Here is a 22,363-nt window from a genome sequence, read left to right as displayed (position 1 = left end):
ATAGGGGCCTGTCCCTGTGCTTCACCATTATGAGAAGCTCACACTTTGCTTAAGGCCTCTGGCCCTGAATCAGAGCCGGTCGCTCTGACAGAGTGCTCGCTGTGAATCATGGCCGGTCTTTTTTTTTTAAAGAACGGCCTCCTGACCACCCACAGCTATTGCAAGCGGCCAGGAAGATGGTCACGATGGTCAAGACCATTGTGACCATCGGGCTTGCGATGAGACCCTTGTGGTAGGGTCTCATTGCCGCAAGCCCCAGAGAGATTTTGGCTCTAACAGAGCCAGAATCTCTCCACTGACATCACTTGTGATGTCAGTGGGGCTGGCCCCAAACGGTAGGCGTTCACATGGGAACGCCTCCATTTGGGCAGCCACTCCCCCGGCCCACCCACCAAAGGGGGCATGCTGTCACTCAACATCGACAGCATGCCCCCTTTGGTGCGAAACCCGGAGTGACACATTGCCTGTCGCTATCCGAGTCTCGCGCATGTGCACGATGGAGCCGGCTCTGTCGTGCGCATGCACTCTGGGCCACCATTGACCCGGTTGCAAGCGCTCAGTGCTTGCGACTGGGTCTGAATCAGGCCCTCTGTCTCTGCCCCATTATTGCAAACACTGATGATGTATAGTACTGTAGTAGAATGCTCAGATTTTTTTTCCTCTTTTCCATAGAGTGTATCAAAGGTTTCATCATTTTTTTCTTTCTCTTTTCCATATACAGTGCTGCATCAAGATACTCTTCTGTGCAACTTTGTATGGCAGTCATTGCACACTTTCAAAAGTGATGTGGTGTGTTTGCTGCTAGCGGCAATCAGGGCTGCCATCAGAAATGTTGGGGCCCTGTACTGACAAAATAGGCAGGGCTCCCCGAGGTATAGGGCAGACTTGGGTGGAGTTGTGGATAATGTGGGTGGAGCTACTTTGGGGTGGTGCATCAATTGGTGTGTAATTCAGGGATGGCTAGATATGGTGGAGTGGGGCACAGGGTAGAGAACACTGAATATTAATGGAGGGCACAGGGCAGGGAAGGCTAAAAAAGCAGGAGCACTTGGTTGGGAAGAGTGGATTGGGGTGGCAAAGGGCAGGGAAGACTGGTTGGTCTGGGGGGGCAAAGGGCAGGGAAGGCTGGCTGGACTAGGGGAGAGGCAGTGCAGAGAAGGCTAGCAGGCTGGCTAGACATAGGGGTACTACAGGGAAGACTGGCTGGACTAGGACAGGGAAGATAGGCTGGTTGGCTGGACTAGAAGGGGGAGGGAGTACAGGGAAGGCTGGCTGAACTGGGGGGGTAGGCAGGGAAGGCTGGCTTGCAGGACTGGGGGGGTGGGCAGGGAAGAAATGCTGACTGGACTGGGGGGGTGGGCAGGGAAGGAAGGCTGGCTAGACTTGGGGGGGTGGGCAGGGAAGGAAGGCTGGCTGGTCTGGGGGGGGTGGGCAGGGAAGGAAAGCTGGCTGCACTGGGGGGGTGGGCAGGGAAGGAAAGCTGGCTGAACTGGGGGGTGGGCAGGGAAGGAAAGCTGGCTGCACTGGGGGGGCCAGGGAAGGAAGGTTGGCTGCGACTTCTCCTGATTGGCTGCCATTCCATGAGCTGTGTTTGGCTAACGGCCAGCTCCATAGTACTTCAAATGGCAAAGTACTCTTCCTCGCCATTGACACCCGGCGCCCTCTCTCTCTCCGGACCCAGGACAGGAGGCCCGGCAGTCCTCCCCTGATGGCAGCCCTGGTGGCTATGTCAGAAATAAATGGGGGGGGAGAGGGACACCCTATGAAATCACTGAAGCAGCATTCAATCATGAAAACATCTCATTTTACACTACAGCTCATTAATTTCAATACACCACCCAAATTGTAAATTTTTCATAAAGCAGTGAACAAAAGAAACTAGTTTGTGATGAATATACATTTATTTTGGCAAATAAACATGTTTTGTACTCATACACATTGTTTACAAATAAATGTAATTTTGATTTCTCTCATCAAAGTATCCTCCGTTAGCGGCAATCACAGCAGTGCAAACGTGGTGCATTCTGTCAGTCAACTTGTCTAAAGTTTCAGCTCTGATTGCAGCCCACTTCTCTTGTAGCAACTCTCAAAGGTGATTTTGGCTCATTACTTGCACATCTCAAACATACCTGTCCAAATTATCCCAAAGGAGTTCAATTGGATTGCAATCAGGACTCTGTGGTGGCCAAACCATGTTCTTCAGCACCTATTGTCATTATTTTGACTGAACAAAGCGGCATTTGACAGTTGTGACTGACATGCTTTTCTTCCTTGTTTCCATCAGAGCAGCACAGATCTGATGAGCTGTTTGGAATCTGTCCCATTTGGACCACACTCTGACCACAAAACATGCATGCCACCAAAAGAAACCTTCTCCAGGTGAGCAATTTCACGCAAACTATGCCCTGCATTTCTCAAAGAGACTATGGCAGATCACTTTCTGATTAATAATTCCTTCCTGGGAGCCATTTACAAGACCACTTTACACATTTTCATAAGTGTTCACAGTTCATACAAGGTGAACACTGGAATTCTTACACTTTGCATGTGTTGAAGAATGGGTTTCAAAACAGCATTGGGCATGTATCTAATATCAGTACTAGCACCACATGACATTGCGGGCATTATATGTTTATTTTCAGGGATCAGACATTATTAGGCTATTCACAGAAAAAAGGGATTTGCCCTCCAGCACACTGTAGCAAAATCAACAAAAATACTTAAATCCTACATGATAATAGAGATTCAGAGGTATTAGTTACATACATTTGCAAATATATGAATATGCACCAGGTCAATCATCAAGGCTCCTCTATACTGGCATCGCTAACATTAAGGGGTTCATGTCCGAGAAGCAAGGTACCCCAAAAAAATTCCAGCCAAGGACCATCCCCAGGGCATCACACGAAAAGGGGAAAAAAGGTGATAGTGAAGTGTAAAGGATAGATGTGTAAGGATAAATCAATAAGTGTTAATGAGATGTGGAAGAATTAAAACAATATAAATAATAAACAATTAGAAAAGTGATAAAAATATTCTATGTGAATTAAGTGGTGATACCCTGAAAAAGGTCCAGCCAGAGCAACTCCAGGGGCCCCACTCCCAAACGCTTACCCCAAAATAATTATTGCTACATAATAGTAGCACCCACTCTGGGTCATATAATTACAAATTGGTGTACTGCATGATAACCCCTTAGGGGCTGGGCGCCTGGTGTCGGCCTAGTGGCTCGGTAGTAGATACCGAAGTCTATACACACGGCAGGTGTAGTTGTTGTTTTGTTGTAGGTATCGGCTCTCAGTGTGATTGCAGCATCCAGTGATCAGTTAGGGTTATTGGGCATTGTGATTGAACCGCACAGTTGTGGCATATTGTGATTGTGAACTGAGCAGTGGTGGACGAAATCACTGAAAAGGGTAAGCGTTATTGGAATGCTTAAAATCTAGCAGTGCAAAGTACTCAAAAAGGGCTTAGGTGCGTGGAAGCAGCCTGGTTATTCTTCCATGTGTGAGCGCATCCTGTTAATGTCGTCCACAGGTAAGCGTCCTGCGCTCGCGAGTGGGTCTGAATGACCCCCTCTGTTACAAAGTTTAGTGTTATTTTCCCAAGATTGGAGCCAAGCAAATGGTAGAGATGTTAGATGATGTGCTGCTTTTGGAATCGCCGATCAGGTCGGCACGGCATATTATGCATACTAGGTATGGTGCTTATGCAACTAGGTACTGTGATGTATGGTTTAAAATTATGAGGAAGAGTGTGAAACCGTTTCCCAGAATTGGCAGCTTTGATAAGGAGGTATTGAACAATGTCCGAGATAGAATCTGTATGGTGCACTCTCGAAAGAAAAAGACAAAGTATAACGATTGTTTAATGCTATGGCAGCACGAAGGAGATACGTGGCTCAGGGGTGTGCATGCGACACAAACCAGCATTGCGTGCATGATGCAGGGGAGTGCGCATGCAGCACTAAACTGCCGTGTGTGCGCGCCGCGAAATAGCGCGCACGCACAGCAAGGTAGCGTTGCGGAAGGTAATGTCAGTGGTTCACACATACCACCATTGCCCTATGCGGATGGGGGTGAAGGTACAGTCAATGTAAAAACCCATAAAAATTTAACATGTAACCTGTACCCTCTCTTGAGTAATCACAAGGAAAATGTTTATGATGCGGATGATGAACCTGTTGTTATGTCTGCCATTTCCCATGCCGTACAAATGTTAGATGTTCCATTACAACGAGCACAGGAGGTGGCCCCATCCTCATCAGTGGTAGTACAGGAAGTGTTAACAAGTGTTTAATCCTGTATGTAGCAGTAACAGACCGAATCTCCAGCCAGGTAACAAATCCAAAAGGTAGCAGTGCGGCCGGTTTCCATCCCATCTGGACAATATCTGTTCCCAATGGGAATCCAGATGCGAATGGTATGGTGCCCACAAGAGATGTAGTGATGCTTTTTCCTTGGACAAGAGTGGAACTAAATTCCATAATGACTGACTTCCCTGACCCTAAGAAGGAATTATCAAAATGCCAAAGATTTCTGAAAAATTTGGGTAATACTCACCAGCCAACCATTAAAGATTGGCGAGTGGTGTTAAGGGCATGTCTTCCGCACAATACCGATGTGAAAAAGTTTATCACGGATTGCATATTGGAGGAAGATGGTCCCTTAACAAACGAGGATAACCAAGGTAACATTACCCGTGTAATAACTCAATTGGGTGTATATTTTCCAGTAGTAGTTAACTGGAGTAAAATTTTCACCATAAAATAAAAAGAGCGAGTGAATCTGCAGAAGATTACTGTACCCGAGCTCTGCAGACTATCACCCAGTACACTGGGATAGAAGATATTAAAGATATCACTCACCATAGGGTAATGGTCATCACGGTACTTATGGATGGTCTTAAAGACAATCTGAAGACCCAAGTCCAGACATCTCTACCTGGCTGGAGGGGAGTTACTGTAGACACACTCAGGGAGTCTGCTATTGAGCATGATAAAAACATCCTCAAGAAGAGAGAGACCCAGAGCGTTGAAGCTAATGGCTGATAGCATTCAAGCTCTAGAAGGAAAGAATATACCATCACAGCCACCAGAAGCACATGCACCTGCACAGCTGCATGCACTCACCAATCCCACACCACTGCAAACACAGCCTTACCCTACTTATCACTCAACCACAAAGCCCATACTATCCTCAGCTACCATATTACCCTCAAAATTCTTACCCATACTCACAATCTTCCTCTACAGCCCAAACTACAGAACAACCTTTTTCCCCACTCATGAAGGTGTTTTTACTGCAACCAAGTGGGACATGTAAGTAGGAACTGTAAGGTGAAGAGGGTGGGACCACCTAACCAGGGAGTACCTAGATATCCATATAAGGGATATATGCAGGATGCAGGGAATTCTCCACAGTCACCTGCTCCAATCATGGTCCTAAATGCTGTATTGGAGAGTGAGAGTCAGCGATAGGGGACAGATCATACCTGTAGTCTACAGTCAGTCAGGTTAACAGGGGATGTTAGAGAAGAACCTGTAATGTTAATTGATATAGCTGATACTAAATATTCTTTTCTTGTAGACACAGGGGTGACCAGATCAGTGATAAAATCTCCAACTAATTTACAGGTGACCAGCGAAACAGTACCAGCAATGGGTGTAATGAGTAAAGTGCAACATTATCCTTTAACCAAATACACAGAGGTTATTATTGGGCCATTGCATAGCAGGCATTATTTTCTCCTGGCAGCAGCAGCCCCTACCAACCTACTGGGAAGGAATTTGTTATGTAAAATGGGATGTGTCATATATTGTACCCCTGATGGTATATTTCTAGATATCCCAGAGAGAGTTGCGCATGAGGTGAGGGATATATTGGACAGTCCCCAAAGGTTAATGTATCACTCTACTGGTTCAGGTAAATATCCATCTAAGGTAGATCAAATGTTATCCCAAATACCAGGTTCACTTTGGACCAAAGATGGACAGGACACTGGATTGATGGCAAATGTAGCTCCCATAATGGTAAATATAAAAACCGGTATGCAAGCTCCAAAAATTTCCCAGTACCTGTTAAAACAGGAGGTAGAGATAGGGTTTTATCCCATAATTGAGTGGTTATTGCAACAGGGAATTTTAGTCCATACAGCAAGTGTAGCCAACAGTCCCATCTTTCCTGTGAAAGAGTGGTGGGAGGGGTTATAGGCTGGTACAAGACCTTAGAGGGTTTAATAAGGTAGTAGAAAGCCAATTCCCCATAGTGCCAAATCCAGCTGTCATTCTCATGCAGATCCCACCAAATGCAACCCATTTCACTTGTCATTGACCTCTGTTCTGCTTTCTTCTCTGTACAATAGACATGGACACGATTGCCCCAGGGTTTCATAGACAGCCCCAGGGTTTCATAGACATGTCTCCCAGACCTTACACGACTGTTTACAATCTTTTCAATCTGCCAATGGATCTGTTCTAATACAATATGTGGACGTTTTATTATGTTCTGATTCGTTTATGTCATGTTTAAATTATACTAAACTTTTATTGCTTCATCTCTTGCATACAGGACACAAGGTTGCTAAGTACAAACTACAGCCATGCCAGTCCAGGGTTAAATACTTGGGACATTGCCTAACCTAGGGGTTACAACATCTGACCAATGACAGAATCCAAGCCATACAGACCATGACACAGAACCAACAGCAAATCCGTACCTTCTTGGGAATGTGTGGATACTGCAGAATGTGGATCCCAGGTTTTTCTATTTTGGCCTTGCCATTACAGGATTTAGTATCTTCTTCAAAGCCTGATCGTGTCATACAGACAGAGGAATCAGAGCAGGATTTCCTTAATCTTAACAATAGTCTGACAAGAGCACCTGCAATGGGAATACCTGATTATGAAAAACCTTTTGATTTGTACTGTACGGAAGCTAATGGTTGTGCAGCAGGTGTCCTCACACAAAAATATGGTAAGTCCAGTAGGCTTGTAGCGTACTACAGTGCACAATTGGACACTGTGGCAAGATCACTCCCAATGTGTTTAAGAAGTGTAGCAGCAACTGCTCTATTGGTCAGTAAGAGTGAGGATGTAGTATTAGGCCATGGTATGATTTTTTATACTCCCCATGCTGTATCTGCTTTGCTGAATTCTGCCCAAACCAGACATGTCTCCTCAGCAAGGTTCACAAAATGGGAACTAGCCCTAATAGCACCTGCTAACATCACCAACAAATGGTGCAGAACATTAAATCCAGCAACATATTTACCATATGTGCAACAGGATGCACAAAAGGTGGAGAGGATGAACTGTACTATTAAAAATAAATTAAGTAAGATCATGGCAGAAACTGGACTGGCATGGCCAGAAGCACTACCGCTTGTCCTCCACAGCATCAGGACAACTCCTAGACCCCCTCTCAATCTGTCCCCCTTTGAAATACTGTTTGGTAGACAACCTCATTTGATTATAAGTCCGCAGGAAGATTTGAAAAGTAACAAGGTAACTGTAAGGTATCTAATAACAATGAGTAAACAGTTAAAACAGCAACAGCAGAAACTGAAATTGTTGTCACATGATATGCCTGAAACAAACTGTCATGATGTTGAACCTGGAAAATTTGAATGATCAGAAATTTCTTGCATTCAGGTTGTTTGACAGATCGGTGGGAAGGTCCATATCAGGTGTTGCTGACAAGTACGATTTCCTTAAAAGTGGCAGAGAGAGGACCTGGGTCCTTTCTATTCACTGTAAGAAGGTCAACCAACTGGTGGAGAGACAAGATGGAATCGAAGCCGGTAGCGTAGACTGATCGATTACAAACCTTTCCCGGGCGGGTTAAAGGTTACAGTGAGATACCTGAGCTAAAGAAATTTGTAGATCATTGTTATCAGCAATGGATTGGTCTGCTGTGGTTATCTTTGTGTTTTCTCCCAGATTTCTCATTATCTTGGGTTGTTTTGGGATCTCTGGTTTCTGAGATGGAGGACAGAGGACGGAGAGGGGAGCTGATGGTGATCCAATGGAATGGAGTTGGGAGAAGGAGTGCTAAACCAATCGGGGGGGGGTATCTGACCAAACCCAGTACAGTATTTGTTAAGAAATCTGCTATTCTGGATACTCAGAGACAGTGTGAAGGTCTATCATCTGAGGATTATTTTATGTGTGAGTTCTGTGGGTCCATAGTCGATGAGAGATGCCTCCAACAGTGCCAACCTAAGTATAACCAGTGTAGGGGGGGATATCCTTTAGAGGATTATCATACTATGGTGGGCAAAGTTTTAAACCAGACTGACTGTTGGGTGTGTTCTCATGTGTCTCAGGGACAGCATAATGCAGGGTTAGTGCCATTTCCATTGAATGTCTGAGGTTTTAGAATTACACAAGGGAAGACGCTGGATGGAAAATTTCTAAACACCAAACCACCTCATTTTAAACTCCACCAGTACCAAGTAGATAAATCACTTTTATGTTTGAACATCACCAACTTCAATAAACCAGGAAGTTGGGAGGTGACTGGGAATAACTAGACGATGACCTTCTCACTGATAGTGAACCTATACATTTTGAACTGTTACGCACAATTAGATTAAATGGGAGGCACTTCTGATATCGGTATACAGTAAGTTCCACCAAAGAAATGGTTGGTAGGGTACAACCAGAAAAGTGTGTTAGCCAGATGGGAGAACCTGAAATAGGATCATTTGTTAGGGAAATGTGTTGGATGATCATGATGAATTCTATGCCTTATGTTCTCCCCGATGATGTATATTTTATATGTGGTAGAAAAGCGTATAAGTGGCTCTCTCCGAGTTCCGAAGGTTTATGTTATCTGGGAAGAGTAGTCCCAGAGGTTATGACCCTTACACATGGTGAAATGCTTGGTATTCATAAAAACACACCATAACCATATCTTCACACACAATATGAACATAGAGACAACAGAAATATGATACCTGGTGATGTACATAAAGCCACACAGTTAATTAGTGAAACAACTGGTTTTCAAGTTTTGGTAGCATTGGATCCCACCAGGATCGCTCGGGGTACACTAAATTTTAGATATATCCAAGATCTTGCAAAATTAATAGATAATATCACCGAGATGTATGATGACACATTTAGGTATACAGGTAGGGAGTTGCAAGCTTACAAGAAAGAACTGGTGCAACATAGACTAGTGTTAAATTATTTAACAGCTGTCACTGGAGGGTATTGCGTAACTTTGGCCACCCAATTTGGTGTAAAGTATTGCACATACATTACAAATAACACTAGTGACCCCAAGGAGGTAATAGACTGGAAGATGGATGAAATTCTGCAGCTGAAACAGGAATTTCAGAAGAACCATAATGCTTCAATGGCTGAAGTAGAGGAGAAGGTAGAGGAATGGGTCTCATGGTTGAACCCAGTGAAATGGTTCTCCGGTCTAGGGGAGTGGGTCCAGGAAATGGTTGCTAGTATAGGTAAACTCCTGATCCTCATATTGGTTGTCATTTTAGTAATTGGCATATGTGTCAGGTGTGTTCCTACTGTGTTTAAATATGGAACATGTGGGGGCGTGGCCTGACCGTTAATGGAGGAGGCCGCATCTTGTTGGAGCTCCGGGCCAGTGCAGAGGAAGTCTAGCCTCTGTGGCCCCATCCCGGTCAGCGGACACCTCCAGACCCTTGCTTGCCTTCCCCTGGTTTGTCGCTGGCCCAGCGGGTTGCAGCTGCGGAATCGGGAGGCGCAATAGGCGCTTCCGCGGGTTGCAGCTGGCCTGCTGCCCTTTGAGCCGGGGACTGGAGCGCGCGGACTGGCGGCTGTGGACTTCCGGCGGCGGCGTCATCTCTGTGGTGTGCGCCCGACGGAGTCCTCTCTGCCGCACATCGCGTGACCCCTCTCCGGCCCTCTAGCCTCGGCTGCCCTGCTGCTGTGTCAGGGCTGGTGTCCCTGCTTCTGGGGACTCCCGGGAGACATCTTTGGGAGGAAGCCCCAGCGTTCTGAAGCCTCCGGTGGCCATCTTTGATTCTCTCCCACGCTGATGCTGCTGCTGGTTATTGCTGCCGGGATACTGGCAGTGCAACCCCTCTTGCTGACAGGATTATCTGCTGCCTGTGACTCCCTGGAGTAAGGGGAGGGTGGTGAGTCCCTGAGGGGAGATTATATTATATTGTATTTCTATATCCCACTGCTCCACCTGCTCCATTGTCACGTGACCTGTTGGCCCTTCTCTCTATGTCTGGAGCTCCTATATGACCACCTATACATATCCAGTTTATTTTTCACTAGCCTAACAGGTTCAAGCCATATCAGCTACTTAGCTTGCTCTTTCCCTGACATTTTTTATTTTTGTGCTGGTGGATATTTGCCATTTACTCTACGCTGGCTCCCTCTTGTGGTCTTCTGTGATAATTACCTCAAGTACTATTTGCAGCCACAATTAGCGAACCTCCATGTGCTATTATATTTTCTGCCAGCCTTTCACACTCTTTTTTCTGAGGCTGAAGTTCTCCTGGATGGTGCCTCTCTGGAGTTGAAGATGTTCGCTTAATATTATCACCAAACTTGCCTGGACTATTATTGTAGAGCCCTGTGTCTCACCTTTTATACTGTAGTTTTTGTTTTTTTTGTATTATTTCACTATGTCGCAGAGAGGTAAGAAACCTCCACCATCCTCTGCAAATTTCTTCGGATCTAAATCCAAGGGTTCACAGAGTTCGTCATTACCCCCAGAATCCCCCTCCTCCCCTTGCTCATCCGAAGCTGGTATTGATCCTCAAATTCAAGCGGTTATGACTGGTTTGTTGGAGGGAGTTCAATCCGCATTCAAGCAAGAACTGTCAAAGGCTATAACAGAATTTAAATCAGAATTGACATCTCTTGGCAACAGAACGAACGCACTGGAATCTAAATCGGACGACTTATGCCGCTCCCAAAATCGTCTTGATAAAGAACTCTCTAGACTTCATGATGAGGTGGAGACACTCAAAGAAAGACAAGAGGACCAAGAGGATCGTTCCCGTCGCAACAACTTACGTATCCGTAATATAGCAGAATCAATCCTTGGTCCCTCCTTACCGTCATTTCTAAAAGACTTTTTTCAACACTTAGTTCCAGCCCTTACAAATGAAGATTGTTTATGTGATAGAGCCCATAGAGCACTCCGATCGAAGCCCTCTCCTACTCAACCTCCTAGAGACGTCATAGTTTGCCTGCACTATTTTTGTACAAAGGAACGGATCTTGTTAGCTACTCGAGACTCTCCAGTGATTCCTTTCCAAGATATGCAGTTACAAATCTTCCAGGACCTGGCTCCCTCTACTATTCAGAAACGGCGGGATCTTCAGCCAGTCACTAAGATTCTACGGCAGCATCAAATTCGATATCGCTGGGGATTCCCCTTTATGCTTCAGGTTTCAGCAAACAACACTGTACATAGTGTCAAGACTCTCACTCAAGGTCAAGATTTATTAGCCAAGCTTAATCTTCTTCCGACACCAACTTCTGATCCGGTGACTGATGCAGCCTCTCCCAAACCTCAACGCTCCCATCCTCCTTCACCGGACTGGACCAGGGTTTCCCGTCACCATGCTAAGGACTGTGACCCCACTTGAACTGTTCGGTTACTCCCTGGTGTATACTCTCTTTATATTAGGGTTTAAGCTCCCTACAATGTTCTTTTTGAATTTTGCTAGGAGGAACAGTCCTCCCCTCGTGGTTCTCTGCGACATAAATAGTTATTATTTGTATGAATATCCCGATGTTTAGATAATTTTTCTCTTTTCCCCTTGTCTTTCCCATTTTCCTTCTCCCTCCCTCTTTTTTTTTTTTTTTTTTTGTTTTGTTTCTATATACTGACACAGGTTTATGATCCCTGTTTTACAGGGAGTTTTGTTTGATTTGGTTTTAGCCGATCTTATATTTAAGGGTCCAGGCAGTCCTGATTCTATTGGACGGTCCTTTCACTACCCCCCATGCTCCCTTTGATATTTTTGATTAATGTTATGTTGATTGATATTATTGCGGTCCTTGATTGGGACCCAATTTACCAGGGTTGTTACCCGAATGGGTTCTCTGTTTCTTTCCTTTTTTTTGTGTGCCTTTCTTTCTCTGTGGCTCTCTTCTGTTTCTTTTTCCACTTTTTTTTTTTTTTTTTCCTTCTGTCCCTAAGGGTGGCTCTACTTGGGCCAAATTTTTGACTTATTATATCTGTGTGTTATGTCAGTAGCACCTCTTTATATATTTTTCCATGTCTCTTAAATTGCTATCAGTTAATGTAAACGGTCTTAATTCTCCTAAGAAACGTACTGTTCTCTTGGGGGCTTGTAGGAGGGAGAAAGCCGATGTTGCATTTCTACAAGAGACGCATCTTACGGGCCCGCATTCTCAGCTCCGAGGTAGGTGGTTTGCCCAGACCTTCTTTGCTTCAGCGAATTGTAAAAAACGTGGGGTAGCCATTTTAATTAGGCGTAATATCCCTTTTGTCCACATTAAAACTGTGACAGACCCAGAGGGTCGATTTCTTATAGTGATAGGTACTCTCCGTACTGAGATTTTCACTCTGGTGTCAGTGTACGCTCCTAATCAAGACCAGCCCCAATTCTTTGATTCTTTGTTCAGGCGTATTAGCAGAGTTGCGCAGGGCCATATTATTTTATGTGGGGATTTTAATACCATTATTGACCCCCTGTTAGACAGATCGAACCCGCCTTCAAACTCCTCGGGGATGTCTCTTCCTAGAGCTTCTCATACTCTCCTGGCCTCCCTTAAACATTATGGCCTTAGTGATACCTGGCGTCTTAAACATCCTCACAGCAAAGACTATACTCATTTTTCAGCCCCACACCAACATTATTCCAGGATAGATATGATCCACATTTCCTCCACTATTACCTCTCTGGTTACGGAAGCCGGTATTTCCCCCTTTACATGGACAGACCATGCAGGTGTCTATATTCTTTTAGATGTACATCGCTCTCCTCGTAGGAAGCGTAACTGGCATCTTGATGACTCCCTTTTACAACATCCCCCCGCTCTGCTAGAAATAAAATTGGCGATGACCCGCTATTTTGAGGAGAATACCTCCCCTGATATTTCCTCTAGTATCCTCTGGGAAGCCCATAAGGCTACTATACGGGGTTTTCTTATTTCTAAAACCTCAGCGGTTAGGAAAGTGGCTGCACAAGAAATTACTTCCCTTGAGTCACAAATTTCAGTACTATTGATTCAGCATAAAACATCCCCTAGCGCCTCCGTGCTAACCCAAATTGAGAAACTACGAGGTCAGCTTAATGCCCTTCTGTCTCGTCGCGCTGCGCTTATCTTGCAAAAACTTCGTCAACGCTTTTATGATAAATCTGACAAAATTGATTCTTTGTTAGCCAATAAACTGCGTCGCAGACAAGCATTAGGTGCGATAGACAAACTACACTCTCCGTCTTCTGGTTCTCTAACTTATGATCCTGAGGTTATGGCTGAGGAGTTTCGAACCTTTTATAGTTCCCTTTATAACTTATCAGATTCTTCTTATCCCACTTCTGCTGGAGCCGAGGGGGTGCACTCATATTTGTCCTCTACTTTCCTTCCGAGGCTCTCAGAATCCCAATTATCTACTCTCAATGACCGTATTTCAGATGAAGAGACAATAGCTGCTATTAGATCAATGCGTTCCTCTGCCGCCCCAGGCCCTGATGGATTTACAGCCCAATATTATAAACTGTTTGCAAAGGAACTTGCCCCACATCTTACATCTCTATTTAACGATATTTTGGAGGGCGCTTCTTTTGCTCCTGATACAACTCGGGCCGACATTGTAGTGATCCCTAAACCTGATCGTGATCCTACTCATTGTATTAACTATAGACCGATTTCATTATTAAACGTCGACCTGAAAATTTATGCTAAAATCCTTGCGACTCGGTTAGCTCCTTTGCTTTCTTATTTGATACATCCGGATCAGGTCGGGTTTATACCTGGACGTCAGGCATCGGACAACACCAGACGGGCCATTGATCTGATACATTCTATTCATAAAAGGAAACTTCCTTCTCTGATTTTAGCTCTTGATGCGGAGAAGGCCTTCAATCACAACTCCTGGCCCTTCATATTCGCTGTCTTAGATAAAATGGGATTTTCAGGCAAATTTTTAGATGGCGTTGCAGCACTTTACCGTTCCCCCTCAGCACGAGTTTCGGTTAATGGTGTCTATTCCTCTAGTTTTGGAATAACTAACGGTACTCGGCAGGGTTGTCCCCTCTCTCCCTTAATATTTGCTCTTATTATGGAACCCCTAGCGGCAAAGATCCGTTGTAATAGAGCTATCTCAGGAGTATCCACTGGCCCTTCACAATATAAAATCGCATTATATGCCGACGATATTTTAGTCTCTCTCACTGACCCAGCTCGATCCCTAAATTCACTTCTAGAGGAAATAAATTCATATTCCCAACACTCGGGTTATAAAATTAATGTCACCAAGACTGAAGTTCTTGATTTCTATATCCCTGCTACCCTAAAGCAAACACTGGAGGCCATGCTCCCTTGTACCTGGCATAAAAAAAAGATTAAATATCTTGGTGTTTTCCTAACTCATCATCATAATCAGCTGTTTCAGGCTAACTTTCCCCGCCTTCTAGATTGTATTAAGTCTGATTTGTGTGACTGGTCCAATTATTTTATTTCTTGGATAGGTAGAATACATTCAGTTAAGATGAGCGTTCTCCCTCGGCTCTTGTATCTATTTCAGACCCTTCCAATCTACATCCCTCCATACGTGTTCAAATTCCTTCAGGTACCAAACCTCATATTTCATATGGAACCGGAAACGCCCGCGGATCAGACTAAAGTTGCTTCAGCGGCCTTCCAGGGGTGGAGGCTTGGGAATTCCTGATTTTAAAAAATATTATTATGCTGCGCAGCTCTCTCATTGTGCTCAGTGGTGTAACTTTGGTGCGGGGAAGGTCTGGGTTGCTATCGAGGCCGAGGAGCTGGGACTGGCTACTGTATCCCCCCTCTTGTGGATCCCTAAGATTCATCGTCCCCGGACAGTTTCTTCTCATCCTGTAATTTCCCGTTCTTTAGCAATTTGGGATTTAACCAATAGATGTTTTAAGTTAGCTCCAGCCCCGTCCCCTTTGATACCTCTACTTCATAATCCATCTTTTCCTCCTGGTTTATGTAAGTCATCTTTTACTGCCTGGTCATCGAGCAATATCTATTATGTAAATTATATTACTATAGATACTAATTTCCCACAATTTTCTGACTTCCGGGATAGAGCAGCGGTTCCATCCAAAGATTTTTTTCGGTTCCTACAAATTAGACATTTCCACTCCAAAATTAGCTCGATTCTGATTAGCAGACCTTTGACTTCTTTTGAGTCCTTATGTTGGAGAAGACCCTCCACTAGGGGTCTTATTTCTACTATTTATTCCTTACTAGGGGAAGAAGTAAGCTCTAATTGAGACCCTCATGAGTTAGCGTGGGAACGAGATTTGGGACACCCTATAGATGCTGAGGATTGGACGGAGATATGGGACAATGCTGCCACCAGCTCTATTTGCGTCAAAATTAAAGAAAATGTTTATAAATTGCTTTACCGATGGTATTATGTACCATTGCGGCTACAAGCAATGTTTCCCGATGCTTCGGATAGATGTTGGAGGGGTTGCGGTGGAGAGGGCAGTTTTTTGTATATCTGGTGGACTTGTCCCAAACTATCTAGAATATGGCAGGAGGTTCTTGCTCTCCTCTCGCACCTCTTTGATATTACGATTCCCTCTGATCCTCTGCATTTTCTACTTCCCTTGGGTCTGCCTTCTCTGTCCCGGTGTCAGAATAGGTTATTCCGACATATAGTGTCTGCTATGACCTGCCAAATTGCAGCGGATTGGAAAAACCCTCATCCCTCTCCGATGCAGGCAATATTATCACGCATCTGGTATATATACAAGATGGAATATATGACAGCTTTATTACGTAATACATCCAAAACCTTTGATAAAATATGGTCTCCTTGGCTGACATACCAAAATGTTTCCTCTCCATTTAATAATTAATTTTTTCCTTTTATATATTTTCTCTAACATGTTTAATCTGAAAGAAAGTGATCCTATATGGAGTCCGCCCACCCTCTTCTCCTCTTATTCTCCTTTGTCTTTCCTAAAGTCTTTCTTTTCCTTTTTCCTCTTTATTTTTTTTTTTTTTTTTTCTCTCTCTTTCTTAAACGGATTGCCACACCGTTGCTGCAAGATTTTTCTCTTGCTTCTGTATTCCTTCTCTTTTTTATAATGAGAAAATTTTCTACTATATCATATTATTATTCTGAAATGGTACAGTTCCCATTATAAAAGTATGTTATGTGTTAATCCTTATTTTTGAATATTGGAATGTACTGTTTTTTTTTGTGATTTGCTCAATAAAAAGAGTTTACAAAAAAAAATAAAAAAAAATAAATAAATATGGAACATGTAAAGATAAGGTAAACCGAAAGAATGAAATTTTGATGGTGGTTAGAAGTAACAATATGAATACTGAGGTAAATGTAGGACTGCATTACAACCCTGAACTAGATTATACCATCAGATGATGTATAAATTTAGCCATACATGAAATATGTTATTAAAATGTTATTTTAAAACATTTTAAATAATGTAAGTCCCTATCCCATTCAAGACTTCCTTTATAGTTTAGGTGAATCCCCACATCTTTCCCATGATCTCCCAAGATCCGCGGTGTGCGTATAAGGGTAGTTTAATGTCCCCCCCTAGAAACACATCATTGATGGTTTAATGACCACATTGTGCCATCCCATAATATAACATTAAATAATATCCAAGTGTAAGACTAAAAAGTACAAAACAATAAGACCAGAGTGTGATAGTGTGTTGTTTGCTATCAAAGGGTGGACAATCAAAGCCAGATGATTGGCTGAGACCAGATCTTAAAATTAATATCGCGCGACGCCATATTAGGTTGCCTCTGTGTCGTCAGCATGAAACCATGGTGTGTGATGCTAATATGCTATTATTAGCATTGTGTGATCGCATTACCACTGCATATTGTTTAAAACCCTATCATACCCCATACGCATGAATACACATATAAATATATATATTTAAAGACTTCATATATTCAATGATGACAGACTTGTCTTGTAGACATGTCTGTGACAAATAATCAAGAATACACAAAGATACTGTGTTTATTTCAAATATATACACAGTATGTCTGTGGAAATTGAAATATAACCCAGACATTGATATGCACAATTGAAGTGTCCTAAATGTAAATTAATAAACAATTGCTAGATGAGTAACTATTGTTAACAAATATCCAATGCTGATGTATTTAAGTTGTATTAGGGGAGCCTTTTGTTAAAATGATCAGATTGTTTGCCAAGGCCTGCTCCATCCATGAACAGGACGAAACCCCATTGTCTGTCATTCTTTTAGTCCAGACAGAAGTAAAATAAATAATGACCGGTGTAGGAATTACAACGGTTTCTATATGTGCCTCCACTTTTTAAGGGGCCAAAAGTAATGGGACAAACTAAACAATCCTAAATCTAACTTTCACTTTTTAATACTTTGTTGCAAATCCTTTGCAGGCAATTACAGCCTGAAGTCTGGAACGCATAGACATCACCAGATGCTGGGTTTCATCCCTGGTGATGCTCTGCCAGGCCTCTACTGCAAATGTCTTCAGCTCCTGTTTGTTCTTGGGGCATTTTCCCTTCAGTTTTGTCTTCATCAAGTGAAATGCATGCTCAATCGGATTCAGGTCAGGGGATTGACTTGGCCATTGCATAACATTCCACTTTTTAGCCTTAAAAAACTCTTTGGTTACTTTTGCAGTATGCTTCGGGTCATTGTCCATCTGCACTGTGAAACACCGTCCAATGAGTTCTGAAGCATTTGACTGAATATGAGCATATAATATTGCCCGAAACACTTCAGAATTCATTCTGCTGCTTTTGTCAACAGTCACATCAACAATAAATACAAGGGAACCAGTTCCATTGGCAGCCATACATGCCCACGCATGACACTACCACCACCATGCTTCACTGATGAGGTGGTATGTTTTGGATCATAAGCAGTTCCTTTCCTTCTCCATACTCTTCTCTTCCCATCACTCTGGTACAAGTTGATCTTTGTCTCATCTGTCCATAGGATGTTGTTCCAGAACTGTAATCACTTTTTTTAGTAGTTGTTTGGAAAACTCTAATCTGGTCTTCCTGTTTTTGAGGCTCACCAATGGTTTACATCTTGTGGTGAACCCTCTATATTCACTCTTGTGAAGTCTTCTCTTGATTGTTGACTTTGACACATATACACCTACCTCCTGGAGAGTGTTCTTGATTTGGCCAACTGTTGTGAAGGGGTTTTTCTTCACCAGGGAAATAATTTTTCTGTCATCCACCACAGTTGTTTTCCATGGTTTTCCGGGTCTTTTGGTGTTGCTGAGCTCTCCGGTGCGTTCTTTCTTTTTAAGAATGTTCCAAACTGTTGATTTGGCCACACCTAATGGTTTTGCTATCTCTCTGATGGGTTTGTTTTGATTTTTCAGCCTAATGATGGCTTGCTTCACTGATAGTGACAGCTCTTTGGATCTCATATTGAGAGTCGACAGCAACTGATTCCAAATGCAAATATCACACCTAGAATCAACTCCAGACCTTTTACCTGCTTAATTGATAATGCAATAATGAGGGAATAGCCCACACCTGTCCATGAAATAGTTTTTGAGTTGATAGTCCCATTACTTTTGGCCCCTTAAAAAGTGGGAGACACATATAGAAACCGTTGTAATTCCTACACCATTCACCTAATTTGGATGTAATTACCCTCAAATTAAATGTGAAAGTCTGCAGTTAAAGCACATCTTGTTTGTTTAAAAAAAGCCATTGTGGTGGTGAATAGAGCCCAAAATATGAAAATTCTGTCAATGTCCCAATATTTATGCACCTGACTGTATGTACACTTAAATGATCACATGGGTATCCACAATGCATGCACACATAGATATACAGTTGCAATTATAAATAGAAACACACAGTGCACCTTTTTCCGCTGCTTGAAGACAAACAACGCATGCTTACATATAATCATAAATATCATAAATATACACGCACTCATTAAAGGTTCCTGCAAATTATGGTTTATATTAAAATTATTAATTATGATATAAAATGCATGTATTTAATATTTATGGTATACAACATGATAAACACGGCATGTTTGGTACTAAAATGACACACTGTTTATTTCCAGATATCTGAACCTACCAGTGAGGGAGTCTCATCTTGCGTTTGATGGTTATGGAATATAGGAAATTATTGGTTAGAATGTGTACACTGTAATGTAGTGTCTCTATCTAATTTAAATCAATTAAAGAACGACAATGTAATCTGGAGAATTGGGACATACCCCTAGTGAACTGCCCTATGAACTACAGCGTGCTACAAAGACCAAGAACCAATGGAATTATGTTTGTCTGTCTACATTGTTCTTATCATGATCTGTTAGGGTATATAGCCTGTGTCCCAATCCCAGTTAGCAGGCATTCTCTGGGATGACCAGAGACCTCAGGATTGATGACTAACTGGGACCGGTGCGCTTGCGTATGTATCAACTATACCTTGTGATTGTAGAATTTGTTTGCACTAATTGTATTTAGATCACAGCATGTAACTGTCACAAATGGTGTCTGCGAGTTACCTGTCTCAGGTGGTGATCAGGATTCAACAGAGACCGGCATGACTGGAACCACAGATGATGTAGATAGCTCTATTTGCAAGATTTGTGTAGCGGTGAAACTGCCTTTGATGATAAATGACAGGAACTTGGAGGAACCGGACTGGGACCGGCAGGAAGACTTGTTGAGTTGAACTGATGAACTAGGAACTTGACTCTGGACTGGAGCTACGTGGCTTGAACTGGTGAGCTTGGAACTTGACTCTGGACTGGAACAATGTGGATAGAACTGATATGACAGGAACTTGACTCTGGACTGGAATAACGTGACAATGGCTGAAGGGAAATCTGGTAATGCTGAGACGTGGGTTAAACATGGTGATCCGGAAATGTTGTGACAAAGGTTGGAACTCAGGTGCAGGCTGGATTGGATAATTGGGAATTACAGGTTCAGGAAGGAATGGGTAGGTTTGGGATTTAGGTTCAGAGAGGGAGTGGGTAGGTAGAAGGAGTAGGAGTTGATCCACAGCAGGAACCACGATGCAGGGTAACACGATGCAGGTTTGCAGGGTGCCAGGGACCAACCAGTAGTAGGGCTAGCAGCAGAGCACAGGACTAAGGGCCTGATTCAGAGCCACTCATAAGCGGCCGCTCGTTCGCTCTGAGCGATGTTCGCACAACTGCACATGCGTATGGGTCGTAATGTGCACGCGCAAACCAGTAATTGCGGTCGAAAATTGTGTGCTCACAAAACAGCGAGGGGCTGCTAATTTGATTGACAGAATGTACCGTTTGTGGGTGGTAACAGGGGAAGGTGCTTGAAAACGAGGGAGTGGAGATCCGAATGCAGGCGTGCCTAACGGTCAAAAGGGCATTTAATGGGAGTGCATAATTAGTAAAGGAGCGTCATCGACCACGTCACTTGGTAGTCTTTTAGCCTGAAGTGCTCACAGTGATTGCGGTAGGAAAATCCTATCACAACCACTGCAAGCAGTTCTGATGCCTTTCGATGTTGCCGATTAATCTAATAAATACCAGAGATGACATGTGATGCGAATGGCAAAGGGGTGTCTTTACAAAATAGCGAGCACATTTTTCATTCACTCGCTCAGACATAGAGGCGTCAACAAACCGCAAAGAGCGAGCGCTCAATTTAAATAGCCGGCCCCTTTTTTGGAACGACCGTCCGCAAATAGTGTCTGGCTCTGAATCAGGCCCTAAGGTCAGAAGCAGAGGAACTGAATATACAGGAGTTGCACTGGCCTGGGAACTAGCAGGATTACTGGATTGACAGGTATTGCTGTAGCAGGACATCTGGATTGCCAGGTATTGCTGTAGCAGGTTTTCTGTATTGCCAGGTATTGCTGTATAAGGTTTTCTGGATTGCCAGGTATTGCTGTAGCAGGTTTTCTGGATTGCTAGGGGAGATGAACTGGTCTGGGAACCAGCAGGTTTTCTGAATGCACCAGGGGTTGCTGTCAGCAGGAGCCAGGGATACACTTGTACACAGAAACAGCATGAACCATACACCACGGGAAGTAATGAAATGTTCAGGCCAAGAATGATATCGGGGAGGATATATATACCCTGGGTCTGGCTGCAATTGGTGGATATGGACAGGTGGTTTGGCAGTAGCATTCTGAGTGGTGGTAGGCACAACATGCACAGGGAGTATTCATCTCTGCAGCACTGAGTCAGAACTACACCTGTGATTCCAATCAGGGCTAGCAGTGTTCACAGACAGGAAAGGACCAAGGTGAAATAATCACTGTGGAAGGAATGCATAGAGAAGTGCTGCAGCAGCATGATCAGAACAGGTCCTCCAGGCAAATTACACATACAGATCCATGGAGACAGCTGGCAGTGGTAAGTCAACAGGCAAAAGGTGAAAACTATACAGGTTCGTGACAGTTTATGGGTGGACTCCGGACACCGAGAAAAAAAAAATTTCTTCCAAACATGACATTCCAGGAGCTTCAAACATAGGGACACCATAACTCTGAAAACATCTCTTCAGACATCTTCATCCTCAGAGTAAGTAGACCATTCTTCCTCACTAAAGGTGGAATCTTCATCACCTAGGAAGTCTTTAGTAATCCCAAAATGAGGACACTCTTCTGGAAATGTAGTACACAAAGATTTGGTATGAGAAGATGTAGAATTGGCATTATTTCGCTGGTATATTTGGTGGGAAGATGATTGTTTCCCCCGGAAAGCCATAGCTCTCTCAGGCAACTCCTGAGGAAATACATTACTGGGAAGGACATGGTCAAACGACAGATGGTCTTCAGAGAATGGAGAATTATCATGTGCATGATCGAATTCAGATTCAGAGTCAGTATCTAAAGGTAAAATGGAAGGCTTAGTAGGACTTGAACATTGATAGCACTCCTGGGAGGAACTAAGTGAAACATGACCAATTTTGATGGTGTTTTGGGAGGTACCGCAGTATGAAGAGGACAATGAGGTGTGCGCACAAACAGACTGTTTGGTCAATATTTTGGAACTGAGAACTTCGCTAGAACTTTGGTTTACAGGGTAAGGACCAAATTCTTCACTGAAAGAAGCATATTTAGAAGCATTTTATTTTTTGAGTCGTAAATAGGGGCAACCCAGTCCCAAGCTTTACCTTGAAAAGATGGGATAATAAACTCTACAATATAAGTAGGCTTGACTCCAC

This window comes from Taudactylus pleione, unplaced genomic scaffold, assembly GCF_031769625.1.
Source record: "Taudactylus pleione unplaced genomic scaffold, aTauple2 ptg000025l, whole genome shotgun sequence".
NCBI lineage: Eukaryota > Metazoa > Chordata > Amphibia > Anura > Myobatrachidae > Taudactylus > Taudactylus pleione.
Note: the sequence above shows the minus strand (reverse complement) of the source record.